At 43.3% G+C, this 15,317-nt stretch overlaps 1 protein-coding gene and 1 non-coding gene across 2 annotated transcripts in view; both read left to right on the top strand.

The window, feature by feature from the left end:
- The window catches only part of KLHL17 (kelch like family member 17), a 607,468-nt gene that overhangs the window by 579,026 nt on the left and 13,125 nt on the right, over nucleotides 1-15,317 (top strand). The gene's annotated exons all lie outside the window — the stretch shown is intronic.
- LOC128639293 (U5 spliceosomal RNA) lies at nucleotides 4,224-4,336 on the top strand. The gene has a single exon (XR_008399162.1). It is a non-coding gene; the product is annotated as a U5 spliceosomal RNA (small nuclear RNA).

Here is a 15,317-nt window from a genome sequence, read left to right on the forward strand (position 1 = left end):
ATGGGGTTCAGATCAGGTGAACAAGGAGGCCATGTCATTAGATTTTCTTCTTTTATACCCTTTCTTGCCAGCCACGCTGTGGAGTACATGGACGCGTGTGATGGAGCATTGTCCTGCATGAAAATCATGTTTTTCTTGAAGGATGCAGACTTCTTCCTGTACCACTGCTTGAAGAAGGTGTCTTCCAGAAACTGGCAGTAGGACTGAGAGTTGAGCTTGACTCCATCCTCAACCCGAAAAGGCCCCACAAGCTCATCTTTGATGATACCAGCCCAAACCAGTACTCCACCTCCACCTTGCTGGCGTCTGAGTCGGACTGGAGCTCTCTGCCCTTTACCAATCCAGCCACGGGCCCATCCATCTGGCCCATCAAGACTCACTCTCATTTCATCAGTCCATAAAACCTTAGAAAAATCAGTCTTGAGATATTTCTTGGCCCAGTCTTGACGTTTCAGCTTGTGTGTCTTGTTCAGTGGTGGTTGTCTTTCAGCCTTTCTTACCTTGGCCATGTCTCTGAGTATTGCACACCTTATGCTTTTGGGCACTCCAGTGATGTTGCAGCTCTGAAATATGGCCAAACTGGTGGCAAGTGGCATCTTGGCAGCTGCACGCTTGACTTTTCTCAGTTCATGGGCAGTTATTTTGCGCCTTGGTTTTTCCACACGCTTCTTGGACCCTGTTGACTATTTTGAATGAAACGCTTGATTGTTCGATGATCACGCTTCAGAAACTTTGCAATTTTAAGAGTGCTGCATCCCTCTGCAAGATATCTCACTATTTTTGACTTTTCTGAGCCTGTCAAATCCTTCTTTTGACCCATTTTGCCAAAGGAAAGGAAGTTGCCTAATAATTATGCACACCTGATATAGGGTGTTGATGTCATTAGACCACACCCCTTCTCATTACAGAGATGCACATCACCTAATATGCTTAATTGGTAGTAGGCTTTCAAGCCTATACAGCTTGGAGTAAGACAACATGCATAAAGAGGATGATGTGGTCAAAATACTCATTTGCCTAATAATTCTGCACTCCCTGTATTATGGAGATCATAACGCTTTACAAAAAAAACATTTTTTTTTCATAGCAGTTCTCTTAGCTTTTGTTAACTAAAAATATATAATACTAAATTACTCCAGCACTTTAGCAATAATTTCTCAGATGTTTTCAATAGTACACTAGGGGGTCGCTCGCAAGCTATCGCCTGAGGCCTTTTCTGCTCTTTCTCTGGCAAAAGGCCTCTTTTCATTGCAATCACAATAGCGTATTTTCAGCTATTTCTCACACCAGTATTCACCTTTTCAAGACCAGTTTTCCCTTTTCATATTCAAGACACTTGATAAAGCCCGAAAAGGGCCTTTTGCACATTGTTGCAAGTATTCCAAGATTGTTTGGAATCATTTTATTATGTTGCATATGTGCAAGACACTCTGAAATGGCCAAGAGTCCTAAAAAAAACTCCCACCTCACTCGTACATCAGTCAGTTTTTTCTTTGCTTCCACTGGAGCAAGGTGAAGAATGGAGGTTCTCCAGATGTTTTTCTGTGAGAGGGGCCCTTAGACCGATTTGAGGCCCATTTTGCTCTCAGAGAGCTACTGCTTGGACAGAGGGAAGTTTATGGAGTATTGGGTAGTGCCACAGTTACACCCAGTGGGAGTTAGTCACGGGCCTGCCACAAATATCATAGGGACTGGTCCCTAGCCTCCTCCCGTTGGATCATGGTTAAACTCCACATACACAGATCCTCTGCTGTCACGCATACAGCACTGGATTGGCTGTCTACTAGAAGGTGTATTTGCATAAGACATTCTGAAATGGCCACAGGAGACATTTTAGAGGTGTGTTTGCATATGTGGTATCGATCCATTAAAACTCTAGTCATTGCCATTGTATAGGTTGTCTGCAGTGGGAGGGGTACAAATTTAAATTTGTATTGTGAACTGCTGGTGCAATGCCGCACCCTGCAGATTTGTGGCCAATCGGCTGCTAGCAGGGGGTGTCAATCAACCCGATCGTATTCGATCGGGTTGATTTCTGTCGATTTCTGTCCGCCGCCTCAGAGCAGATGGACAGGTTATGAAGCCGCTGCTTCATAAATTCTGTTTCCGGCGAGCCGAGCTTGATAAATATGCCCTTAAATGTTTCTTACACTTAAGTTGCATCAGTTTCATTAATAGTTCAGTGTGAGGAAACTATGTAGAGTTATGGCCACAAGAGGCAAACTGTGTGTGTGCCTTGTGGGAGTAGAGAGAAGCGTTTTTGCCTTACCGCAACTCTCCATTCCGCACATAAAAAATGGCTTTTGAGTGTGGAATTGACAGATTAGGATAGTCTCTTACGGAGGGTAGTACTCTTCGAAATGGGACTGGAGTTTTAAGTAGTTCTGTCGGCCTCTCAGTGAGAGCATGGATGAATGTTAGAGTCCGGTGATGCAGGGAGAGTCTTTCTGCAAACCTATCCCGACTCATGTTAACAGCTCCGTAGCAATCAGCGTTGACGTGTTTCGCTGCCTGCTTTCTTCACTCAAGTCCATGTCAGAAGCGAGGCTACTATCTGTCACACTTGAAGGGCCGTGTTCCTGTTCCACGGCGTAGATTCCGGTGATTGTTTCATTTTACTTTGATGTGTTAATGTAATGTAAACAAAGAAGTCAGGGTCTCAGTGGGACTCCTTTATCTTTATGGAATCAAGGGCTAATATCTCCTGAGGGGGGTTATTGAACAGGGGGGACTTAATCATGTTTGTTATGTGATTCTATCTGCTAATGTGTAGTGACGCTTGGGCTTGTGGCTATATCGGAACATAACAGCCTTTTTTGTCAGGCTGTGCGGCTCTTGTGGCCTTGGCGCGCTTTTCTCTAGCCTGCACGGTGTACCTTGTGACTAGGCATGGTAACGTTCTGCACTCCATTTCCATATTCCTGACCACGTGGCAACGGAGAGAGTCCTTTTCGATAGTTGTCTGGGTTACAGGAGGTGGTGAGTGCCCCAGCCATTGGGGGTGTAAGGTGTCGTTTATATATATTTTTTTCTTTCTTCTATCCATAATTTCTATCCAAGTTATGGAGGATTCTGATTTTTTGGAGACGGATGTCTCTGATTCAGATTCTACTTCTTGCGAAGTGTATGAGATGGCCCAGGTAATCCATGCCCATCAGTTATGTTCCGAATGCCGCTTTAGAGTGCTCTCTTCTCCCGCAACAGGGAACTTAGAGTACGCCGAGCCATCCGTCCCTGGGGATACCACATCCCGTGAGGCGCGTGCCTTAGAACCTTCCTTAGCTATGCAAGCAGGTGTCTCTAATGCCGTTACCCCTTCTCTGGAAGGCAGCTTGTTTCCTCCAGAGGTTACAGCACGGTTCCGCATGGCTATATTTATGGCATTGGCGCATTTACATCTTCCTGAGAGGGATGTTTTAATGAGATACTGTCCGTGTTCTGTTAACCAGGGCTCGTCAGGCTTGAGATCGTCTTGGTCAATTCAGTCATCTGGGGAAGTGGTTTCCTCTGAAGCTTCAGGGGCCCAACCCTTGGGGTCGTGGTCATCAGGTGCCCTGGTGGAGGTTAGTCTTGCTTTTCGTTATAGACTGGTGCGTCTTTGTGTCCTACTGCGGCATGTTTTGGCGGTGCTGGAGGATCCCAATCCTGATGGGTTGAGGGATCCTCGTCTTCTGTTCCAAACGGCAAGCTGGGTTAGACATGGGGGGATGAAGTTAATCTCCTTGTTGTCTCCAATTTACTTTCTTTTTGGGGTATCTTATTCCAGTTCTGAGCTTCGGGAGAATGGGGTATCTGATTGGCTGGTCCTGTTAGTGTGCCCATTCTTGTGGTGCGTTCACCTGCGGGTGCTGCCCTCTTTTTCTTTGATCTGGTTAGGATGTATTTTATTTCCTTTTGAGAAGCTCATGTCAGTTATAATTTTTCCGTTGGGAAACATTTCTTCTCTGGAATTTGATACTAGCGATTTTGTGGTCGCTTGGGAACTTCCGCGGAAGTTGCATATTAAGGGTTAGTACTTTGTTATGTCTATAGTTCCTTTTGTCGATTCCTATTGGGGCTTCAATTTTTCTGTGGCCTGGCTCAGTTCTGAGTGCCCTATGTAGCAGGCTGGTCCTGGTTGGGCGCCATTTTCTGTTCCTTAAGGTCTATTTCATCCACGTGGTGCCGGTATACTGGCTGTCCTGGTTGGGTGGTGAGTTGCTCTCTCGGATGAGGAATTCGTTATACTCTGGTTTCTCTTCAGATCGAATACAGTTTGACTTTATTAAAGATTTCCGTGGAGAGGTTCATCAATGAGTCTTCAAAGGTTTTTTGAAGCTCTGCCCCTTGCAGGGCTAAATCATGGTAGAGGAGGCCTTTTCGTTCCTAGACGTCAGGCTGGGTCTCGCTTCTTTTTTTGGGTGGGGCATCAGATGGATTGTACTCAGTCCTCATTGTCCTGTTCCTGATTATTGGCGGGGTTCCAGAAGCGGATCCTGCTAAAGAATTACTCTGGGAGTTCCGGAGGTCCTTTGGTCTCGGAGCTAGGGTTCTCCATTCCCAATGGGACGGGAGGTTTAGATGACTCCTTGGACATCTGGGGTACCAGGTTGGGGCAATTTTTATCTCCTCTATGGTATTCTTATTGGATGTATTTTTGAGGCCTTGATGATGGTTACTCTTCCTTAAAGGGGTCGCAATGTCTTAGGCTTATTTTTTTCCCCTTCTTGGGGCTGGTTGGGGGGTCATCTGTTCTGGGAGTTCGGGCATTTATGGCCTTTTTCTTCCTCCAACTGTTTCTTGTCTGCTCCCGTGTTTTTGGGGCTCTGGAGAATGTGTTTGTCTCAGTTTTTCCTGGAGCTGCCCTTACTTAAGGTATCTCGGTTTTATCTGTCGCTCGACAGGAATTGTGAGGCTCGTCCATTGTTAATTCCTTGAGCTTTGGGGGTTTCCGGGAGGTTGATCCTGATGGGATTGTTTGGAGACTATTTTATCTTCTCAAGCTGGATTATCTAGTTTTGAGCTCTAACTTTGTTGTCCCTCGAGCCTTTAGGAGATATGCTCTCTGTCTCTGGGATGCTTAGCGATCGTCCAGTGTCCAAGGGCCTTTGGATGTGGCTGTGGTTGCATCTCCTTGGGTGCAGGTTCTCCGTATGAGGTATCCCTATGGTTCCTCTGGGGTTACTACCTTGTAGCCAGCTCAGGTTTCCGGATGTCCGTTTTTTCCAGACATATTCTTGTCTTGGATAGCTGATCGCATCTCTTCCGGTTCTGAGACTTACACTTGCCCTTTCAGGGGTTTTTGTTTTTCTCTTATCAGAGACTTGGAAATAGCCTAATGGGTCTAGCTGACTAGCAAGCGGGAGATTGCAGTCGCAATCTGTTGCAATTATTGCACCTTAAAAGCGTGCTTGATGGCTATTTGTTTTTCTACTGGGCCGACTGTTGCAGCCGGATGGTTCCTCTACAATCAGTATTGCCTTTGCCATCTGCTGCTGCACTCTCCATGCCTGTGGGCGGGTAAGCAGTTATATTTGGTTTCTCCTCGACTTAGAGAGATTGAGGCATACCACAGTATCCACCTAGTGCCCCGGAGGTCTTCCTCTGTTCAGTGGGGTCTGCCCTGCGTGCAGGATGTCATGAAGGGTTGGATTCTGGTATTGTGACGTCACTGTTGCTTCTGTGTAGTCTCTTTTTTTGTCTGGGAGTGTCCCTTTTTTTAGGGTATGGATCTGTGCCTGGGGCCTGGAGCCCGATCTCGTCCTTCTGTTTCTGGTGAAGCAGTTGTTTTTGTCAGGTGTTTGGGTAATTTCAGGCTGTGGTGCTCTCTGAATGGGCAGCCTCGTCTACCCGCCCTTTTTTTGCATTCAGTGTCCTCTATAGCTTGGGTATTGTTTTCCCAAAAGTAATCAATGCAGCCGTGGACTCTCCCCATTTAAGAAGAAAAACTTTATATGCTTACCTGATAACTTTCTTTTCTTCTGACGGGGATAGTCCACAGCTCCCCACCCACGTTTTTATATGGGGCGGCCGTTTATTTGTTTTTTATTCTTCTGGCACCTTTTTTCACCCTGATATTTCTCCTACTGTTCCTTGTTCCCTTGGCAGAATGACGGGGGGATGAGGGAAGTGGGGAGGTATTTAAGCCTTTGGATGGGGTGTCTTTGCCTCCTCCTGGTGGCCAGGTTCTGAATTCCCAGAAGTAATGAATGCAGCTGTGAACTCTCCCCGTCAGAAGAAAATTATAAGGTAAGCATAATTTAAGTTATTAACCCCTAAACCGCCATCCCCCGCATAGCAAATACTTTTTCAAACGTATTAACCCCGCTTCCCACCCACATCGCCAACACTAAAGTATTAACCCCCCACATCGCCAACACTAAATAAACATATTAACCCCTAAACCGCCAAGCACCCACATCGCAAATACTAAAATAAACCTATTAACCCCTAAATCACCAGCCGCCCACATTGCAACACACTAAATTAAACTTTTAACCCCTAAACCTAACACCTCCTAACTTTAAATTAAAGTTACAATATAACTACTTTTAAATAAAAAAAAAAACTTACTAAACTATAAATAAATAAACTATAAATAAACCTAATATAACTATTTTAAAAAACTAAAATAAACGAAAAATAAAAAACCTAAGTTACAAAATTAAAAAGTCCTAACACTACAAAAAAATTAAACAAAAACTAACATTACACAGAAAAAAACACTAACATTACGAAAAATAAAAAAAATCTAAGATTACAAAAAATTATAAACAAAATTAGCCAAAATAATAAAAATTAAACCTAATCTAATACCCCTATAAAACCAAAAAAGCCACTCCAAAATAAAAACACTCCAAAATATCACTAAACAGTAAACTACCATAGCCCTTAAAAGGGTCTTTTGTAGGTCATTGCCCTAAAGCCTTTAGAGGCAATGGGTATCTTAGGTTTTTTTAGATTTAGGTTTTTTTATTTTGGGGGGTTGGTTGGGTGGGGGGTTTTACTGTTAGGGGGTACTTTGTCATTTTTTTATGTAAAAGAACTGATTGCTTCCCTACAAAAAGCCCTTTTATAGTTGTTAGATCAGGCGGTGTTTTTATTTTGGGGTGGCTTTTTTGTTTTTAATGGGGGTATAAGATTAAGAGGTTTATTTATAGTTTAAGCTTATTTTTTTTTTAATTTCACAGGTAAGTTTTTTATTTTTATTTAAAGGTAGTTATATTGTAACTTTAATTTAAATTTAGGGGGTGTTAGGTTTAGGGGTAAATAGTTTAATTTAGTGTGTTGCGATGTGGGGGGGGCGGCGGTTTAAGGGTTAATAGATTTAATTTAGTACTTGCGATGTGGGGAGCCGGTGTTTTAGGGGTTAATATGTTAATTTAGTGTGTTGCAATGTGGGGGCCCGGCAGTTTATGTGATGTGCGGGGTCGGCGGTTATGGGGTTAATACGTTTTTTGTAGTGTTGGTGATGGGGGGGTCGGCGCTTTAGGAGTTAATAACTTTAGGAGTTAATAACTTTATTTAGGTGTTAGCAATGCGGGTGGACGGCGGATTGGGGGTTAATAATTTTAATTTGTGTCGGCAAAGTCGGGAGGCGGCGGATTAGGGGTATTTAGACTAGGGGTTTGTTAGGGTGTAACTTTCTTGTCCCCATAGACATCAATGGGGATTGCGTTATAGCGATCCCCATTCTGCAATCGCAGGTGTTATTTTTTTTTTCTAACACTTTCTCTCCATTGATGTCTATGGGGGAAAACGTGCACGAACACGTCAAGTCAGGCCTTGGCTTTTGTGCGGTATGGAGCTTAACACAACATACCGCACAACAAAAGAAGGTTTTTCTGTAACTTGTAATGACAGCGCTATGGAAAGTGAAATACCACAACATTTTTAGCATTATTTACGCACCGGGTTTAGCACACAACTTGTAATTTAGGTTTATGTTTGTGAGTACAATATTATTTTACAATAAATTTGTCATTAAAGATCTTACACTATCTTGGCTGTTTTCCTTTGCGCTCTAGATCTGTTGGATTGTGTCAAACTTACCAATAGTTATTTAATTCCTTACACCAGGATCACTTATTTCCTTGGAGTTTTTCTGGGCTCATCTCTCTCATCTTACCTCTGCTTAAAATCCCATTGTCTTGCATATATTTTCTGCCAACGGAAGAGATCAGAGACATTTGCCTCATGAAAGTATCCATAGAGGCAGTTCCCATTGCTCTTTTTCACATTCTTTCCTTTCTACTGTACTTTCTCACAATCTTAAAGATCGTTCCCAGGGCATCAAATTGCCCTTCCTAATCCATGCTTCTTTCTCATGGTGATGATGTATGTCCTGTATAGATGTTGACCTTATACAGCATAACTGGGTAATGCTCATGGTCACCCTGTGGAGTGTAAATTCTCACCAAAGACATCAGTCTGCTTTTTGTGACCGTTGTATTTTTTACAGCATACCAGTTTGAAGGCTTCTTAGCATCATGGCATTCCTTAGGAATTCCACTCATAGTTTCTCAGAACAAAACATGTATATATTGAACACTTTGAAGTTCTCTCATTTACCTGCTGCTAGCCAATGTTCCATGATGTTCTCACTTGGCCGTTCCAGCTATCAGTACCTGTTGAGTCATTCTTACTGCTTGCTCATTATATCAGACAGCCCTACATCCCTTTTTACGACAACTGTGTGTCATTTCTATATACTTTTTCTTATCCAACTTTCACACCATTCTGCCTTTTGTGCCTGTCAGCTGTCCCAGTCATAGTCTGTGTCTTTCTTCTGATATTAGTCTTATTAGACTCTGCTTGCCAATATCATCTATTTTTCTAGACATGTTGAGATTCTAGCTTTATCCACCTTTTGCCACAATTCAGTTCCTTGCCTCATTCAGCCTATGGTTTGCTGTTTTTTTGGACTACTGCACTTGTCTGTGCTTATTTTTTTTTCAGTAAAGTATTTACAACTATTCTTTTCTTCTTAAATGGAAAGAGTCCACAGCTGCATTCATTACTTTTGGGAAATAAGAACCTGGCCACCAGGAGGAGGCAAAGACACCCCAGCCAAAGGCTTAAATACTCCTCCCACTCCCCTCATCCCCCAGTCATTCTTTGCCTTTCGTCCCAGGAGGCTAGCAGAGAAATGTCAGAATTTATTTTGTCTCTTATGGAGGGTAGTACTCTTCAACATGTGACTGGAGTTGTAAGTAATCTTATCAGTCTCTTAGTGAGGGCTTGGATGAAAGTTAGAGTCTGGAGATGCAGGGAGAGTCTTTCTGCGATATCATCCCGACTCATGTTAACATCTCCTCAAGCAATAAGCGTTGTCGAACTTCGCTCTGCTGCCTGCTTTCTTCTCTCAAGTCCATGGCGGAGGCGATGCTTCTATCCGTCACACTTGAAGGGCCGTGTTCCTGTTCCACGGCGTTGATTCTGGTAAGATTGTTTCTTTTTACTTTATTCGTGAATGTACTGTAATTCAGATGTTTTCCCAAGAGGCTACCACCTTGCGGGTCTAACTTAACATAAGGGTCTCAGTGATCTCCTTTAGTATCTTGGAAACAAGGGTTAATATCTCCTGAGGGGGGTTATTGAACAGGGTTTTTTTTAATCATGTTTGTTATGTGATTCAACCTGATGTGTGGTGTTAATTGGGCTCATGGTTTGGAACATTAAGGCCTCTGGAAGTGACGCAACCTTATGGTTGGGCGCGCTTTTTTGGACTGTACGGTTCAACTTATGGCCGGGCGTGATTATGTTCTGTCTTCCATTTCCACATTCCTGACCGTGTAGCGAAGGAGAAATTCTAGTCCGCAGGGGTCTGGTTCATAGGAGGAGGTGAGTGCCCCAGCCATTGTGGGTGTCAGGTGCCGTTTAATTTTATTTATTCATTTTCTATTTTTTTTTATTATTTTTTTAAATTTCCTTTATTGTTGGAAAAAAAATACTACATAACATTCAGCGGAAAAGAAAAATCACACCACCAAAAACATAACATAAATTAATAAGTACAAATTGGACATTGCAATTCTTATTCTATTCGTAGCTGTCATTATGATATTTTAACATTTATTTGTTATGATGCCAAATAGTCCTCCCATATGAATCTCACATTGCCATAGAAGTCTAGTTGTTAAGATTGAGCATAGTGGTACCTCTCTAGAGTCAATAATTGTGTAACGTTATCTTTCCATTCAGTTATCGTGGGAAGGTGTCGTTTAATTTTAATTCTTTAGTCCATATTTGCATATCCTCTATCCAGTTATGGAGGATTCTGATGCTGAGACTGTTTTAATTTCAGATTCAGATTCTGTGTCTGATGACAAATACGGAATGGCCTCGTTGACACATCTAAACCATTTATGTTCTGTATGCCATATGAGAGCTTCTTGTTCCTCGGGCTCAGGGAATCAAGGGACAGCTGAGCCATCCGCCTCTGGGGGTCCCGTCCTCCGAGAGGCGAGTTCCCTACCGCTCCATACTTCTACACATGCGGGTAACCCAGTTTATGATTATTCCTCCATGCAGGGCAGCGTGTTCCCCCTGGAGGTTGCAGCACGTTTTCGCTTCCACATATTTTTGGCGATTATTCATCTGCAGAGTCCAGGCGTTTATTTGCGATTGTGCTCATGCCCTATTGTCCCGGGTCTCCCGCCTTGGGGGAGCCTCTACAGTTTCCTGCGGGTGTAACTGGTCCTGAGTGTTGTGCCTTTCGTTACAGAATTGCGTGCCTTAACGTATTACTCAGACATGTTTTTTAGTTATTTTGCCCTTCTGGCTCCATCCCTTTCTTAAGGGGTTATTCTCCTTCTTATGGAGTTGTAGTCCCTTTTTGGGGGCTTCTCCTGGATTCAGGAGGTTGGAACTGTGGGTTAACTTATTGGAGAGGGGTGTCTCTCTGGGTTGTTACGTTCCATCTGGAGTCTTGCTGGCTCCAAGTTGAGACTTTGTTGGGCTTTTTTGCTAGGACCTTTGGGTCTACGGCCTTGTCGTCTGTTTTAGGAGTCAGGTTGTACCCGTGCTCTGTGGGGATAGCTGTGGCCATTCTTCCTCTCGTTCTTCAGCTGGTTTCAGGGTTTTTCTGTTCCTCTGTTTCAGATCTGCTGATGCTGGGTTGGTCCGGCTGAGTCTGGGTTCTGAGATAAATTGTCATTTTCAGGATCTAGGTGGGCATAGTTGCTAGCTCCCTAGATTTACAGGCAGAGGGGCAAGGATTACACCTCCTTCGGGCTCTGGGTGTAACCTCTCCTTCTCGGGGGGCCTCGATTAAGGTTCGGTTTTCCCCTTTTGGAGAACTGTGTGTAGGTCTGGCGGCTTAGGTTGCCTAGAGCGTGCCCTCTGTCTGGGGGTTGCTTTTTGCAGTCTGTTCTCTTGTTGGCTGATTCTACTTACTAGCGAGTATCCTTTGTGTCGTCCTGATGTTGATTCTGTGTTCTGACTCTGGGTCTGTTACACATTTGTTTGTGATTGGATACTGTTGTATTCTATGTTCAGTCGCTGTGAGGACTCTGTCTTCAGTTGTCTTTCACTGCTTGCATGATGTTGGTGAGAAGACTTTCTCGGTGTCTCTGCCCGGTCTTATTCCGGGTTCCACTTGGTCTAGGCGTAGCCTCCTTTTCTCTATTGGGCCCATTTGGGTCTTTGTGAGCTGGGCTCACTATTGGAGGTTTCCTTTTATGGATGTGGTGACCTTTTTGGTTTCCTTCGGGTTCTCCTTTGCCTTGTCCCTGTGGGAGTTTAGGCTGGTGTCCTCTTCATTAGTGTGGGAAGAGTGGTGAGGGACCGACTGTTGGGCGACTGTGTCTCCTGGAGGACTGTTGGCTCAGTTGAGTCCGATTTGCGGTCTCTAGCTTGGCTTCTGGACTATCTGCGGGTCAGTGTCCTTGGGGCCTTTCCTTTTAAAGTTTGTTTATTGTTGGGTAGGGGTTCAGGCCTGGTGCCCTCAGTATGGGCTGCCAATTGTACCCTCCTGTCTTGGCATTCAGTGTCATCTATAGCTTGGGTATTGTTTTCCCAAAAGTAATGAATGCAGCTGTGGACTCTTTCTATTTAAGAAGAAAAACATAAATTATGCTTAACTAATAATTTTCTTCTGATGGAAAGAGTCCACAGCTTCCCACCCGTCATTTTTTTTGTGGGGCGTCCTTATTTCTTTTTCTGGCACCTTTCACCTGATATTTCTTCTACTGGTCCTTGTTCCTCGGCTGAATGACTGGGGGATGAGGGGAGTGGGAGGAGTATTTAAGCCTTTGGCTAGGGTGTCTTTGCCTCCTCCTGGTGGCCAGGTTCTTATTTCCCAATAGTAATGAATGCAGCTGTGGACTCTTTCCATCAGAAGAAAAGAAAATTATCAGGTAAGCATAATTTACGTTTTTGTTTTCTAGCTATCCTGACAACAATCTCCAGTTTTACATTCCAGTGAATTGGGCTGTTCATCTTTCATTCTAGGCTTGAAAGATGTAGTTCATGTATCTAACACTGTTTGCAGGATCCATCATGCACCATCATCTGGCCCTCCTGTTTTAAAATCTACTAATTTTCCCAAAGTTGCCTCCTTCAACGCTGACAAGCTGGTGGTTACGGAATCGTAGATAAAGGATTCTCCTAGTGACATTCTCTAACTGCAAAAAAAAAAAAACAATTTCTCCTTCTTCATAAATTCATTATAAATACATTACAAAGGAGATCATTGTGATATTCTCTAACTAAAAGTTAGAATGAATAATGTGTTACCCTGCGCAAGATTTTCTCAAATATCAATATACCAGTAGGTAATGGAGAACCCCTTTCTCCACAAATATACAGACAACTAAAAAATAACTTACTCAAAAGAGAGATAAGATATTTGTAACCTCTGGCGCTGCAAAACAATTTTTGCTGCTAAAATTGATATGTAGAGAATTGTGATATAACCTATTTTATACAAGAAAAACTCATAGGAATTCCCAAAAATACTTTGGCCTCAATAATAAACGTGTATTAAATTGTAAAGAGCATATATTTATTAAACATAGAATAAAAATGATTTAAAATTGCTGATCAGCAGATACGAACGAAAAATAAAAACATAAATGAATAAATAAGTGCAGTATCAATAAAATAAATGAACACAAAAAATATAACAATGAAACTTGATCCAAAGGAGTTCATAAGCCTTCAAAAGTTAATGTTGTGGGTTAGGTCCAGAGCGGAATGAAAACAGAATTTATGCTTACCTGATAAATTACTTTCTCCAACGGTGTGTCCGGTCCACGGCGTCATCCATTACTTGTGGGAAAAATTCTCCCCCACAGGGAAAGGCAAGGAGAGCACACAGCAAGAGCTGTCCATATAGCGCCCCCTCTGGCTCCGCCCCCCCAGTCATTCGACCGACGGTTAGGAGAAAAAGGAGAAACTATAGGGTGCCGTGGTGACTGTAGTGTATAAAGAAAAAAAATGTCAACCTGATTAGGAAACCAGGGCGGGCCGTGGACCGGACACACCGTTGGAGAAAGTAATTTATCAGGTAAGCATAAATTCTGTTTTCTCCAACATTGGTGTGTCCGGTCCATGGCGTCATCCATTACTTGTGGGAACCAATACCAAAGCTTTAGGACACGGATGAAGGGAGGGAGCAAATCAGGTTACCTAAATGGAAGGCACCACGGCTTGCAAAACCTTTCTCCCAAAAATAGCCTCCGAAGAAGCATAAGTATCAAATTTGTAGAATTTGGCAAAAGTGTGCAGAGAGGACCAAGTCGCTGCCTTACATATCTGATCAACAGAAGCCTCGTTCTTGTAGGCCCAAGTGGAAGCCACAGCCCTAGTAGAGTGAGCTGTGATTCGGTCAGGAGGTTGCCGTCCGGCAGTCTCATAAGCCAATCGGATAATGCTTTTCAGCCAGAAAGAGAGAGAGGTAGCAGTAGCTTTTTGACCTCTCCTCTTACCAGAGTAAACGACAAACAAAGATGAGGTTTGTCTAAAATCTTTTGTTGCTTCTAAGTAGAACTTTAAAGCACGAACAACATCTAAATTGTGTAATAAACGTTCCTTCTTTGAAACTGGATTCGGACACAGAGAAGGAACAACTATTTCCTGGTTAATATTCTTGTTGGAAACAACTTTTGGAAGAAAACCAGGCTTAGTACGCAAAACAACCTTATCTGAATGGAAAACCAGATAGGGTGGATTACATTGCAAAGCAGATAATTCAGAAACTCTTCTAGCAGAAGAAATAGCAACCAAAAACAGAACTTTCCAAGATAATAACTTAATATCTATGGAATGTAAAGGTTCAAACGGAACCCCTTGAAGAACTGAAAGAACTAAATTTAGACTCCAAGGAGGAGTCATGGGTCTGTAAACAGGCTTGATTCTAACCAAAGCCTGAACAAAAGCTTGTACATCTGTCACAGCTGCCAGTCGTTTGTGTAACAAGACAGATAAAGCAGAAATCTGTCCTTTTAGAGAACTAGCTGACAACCCTTTATCCAAACCTTCTTGGAGAAAGGAGAGAATCTTTAGAATTTTAATCTTACTCCAGGAGAATCCCTTGGATTCACACCAGCAGATATATTTTTTCCATATTTTATGGTAAATCTTTCTAGTCACAGGTTTTCTGGCTTGGACCAGAGTATCTATCACAGAATTCGAAAACCAACGTTTGGATAAAATCAAGCGTTCAATTTCCAAGCAGTCAGCTGCAGAGAAACTAGATTTGGATGTTCGAATGGACCTTGTACTAGAAGATCCTGTCTCAAAGGTAGCTTCCATGGTGGAGCCGATGACATATTCACCAGGTCTGCATACCAAGTCCTGGCCACGCAGGAGCTATCAGAATCACGAGGCCTTCTCCTGTTTGATCCTGGCTATGAGCCTGGGAAGGTGAGGAAACGGTGGAAACACATACGCTAGGTTGAACGACCAAGGCGTCACTAATGCATCCACTAGAGTCGCCTTGGGATCCCTGGATCTGGACCCGTAGCAAGGAATCTTGAAGTTCTGACGGGACGCCATTAGATCCATGTCTGGAATGCCCCATAATTTGGTTAACTCAGCAAAGACCTCCGGGTGGAGTTCCCACTCCCCCGGATGGAAAGTCTGACGACTCAAATAGTCCGCTTCCCAGTTGTCTACACCTGGGATGTGAATAGCAGATAGATGGCAGGAGTGATTCTCTGCCCATTGGATAATCTTGGTTACTTCCTTCATCGCTAGGGAACTCTTTGTTCCCCCCTGATGATTGATGTACGCAACAGTCGTTATGTTGTCCGACAGAAATCTTATGAACCTGGCTTCCGCTAGCTGAGGCCAAGCCAGGAGCGCATAGAATATTGCTCTTAGTTCCAAAATGT

Source organism: Bombina bombina, chromosome 8 (genome assembly GCF_027579735.1).
Source record: "Bombina bombina isolate aBomBom1 chromosome 8, aBomBom1.pri, whole genome shotgun sequence".
Classification (NCBI taxonomy): domain Eukaryota; kingdom Metazoa; phylum Chordata; class Amphibia; order Anura; family Bombinatoridae; genus Bombina; species Bombina bombina.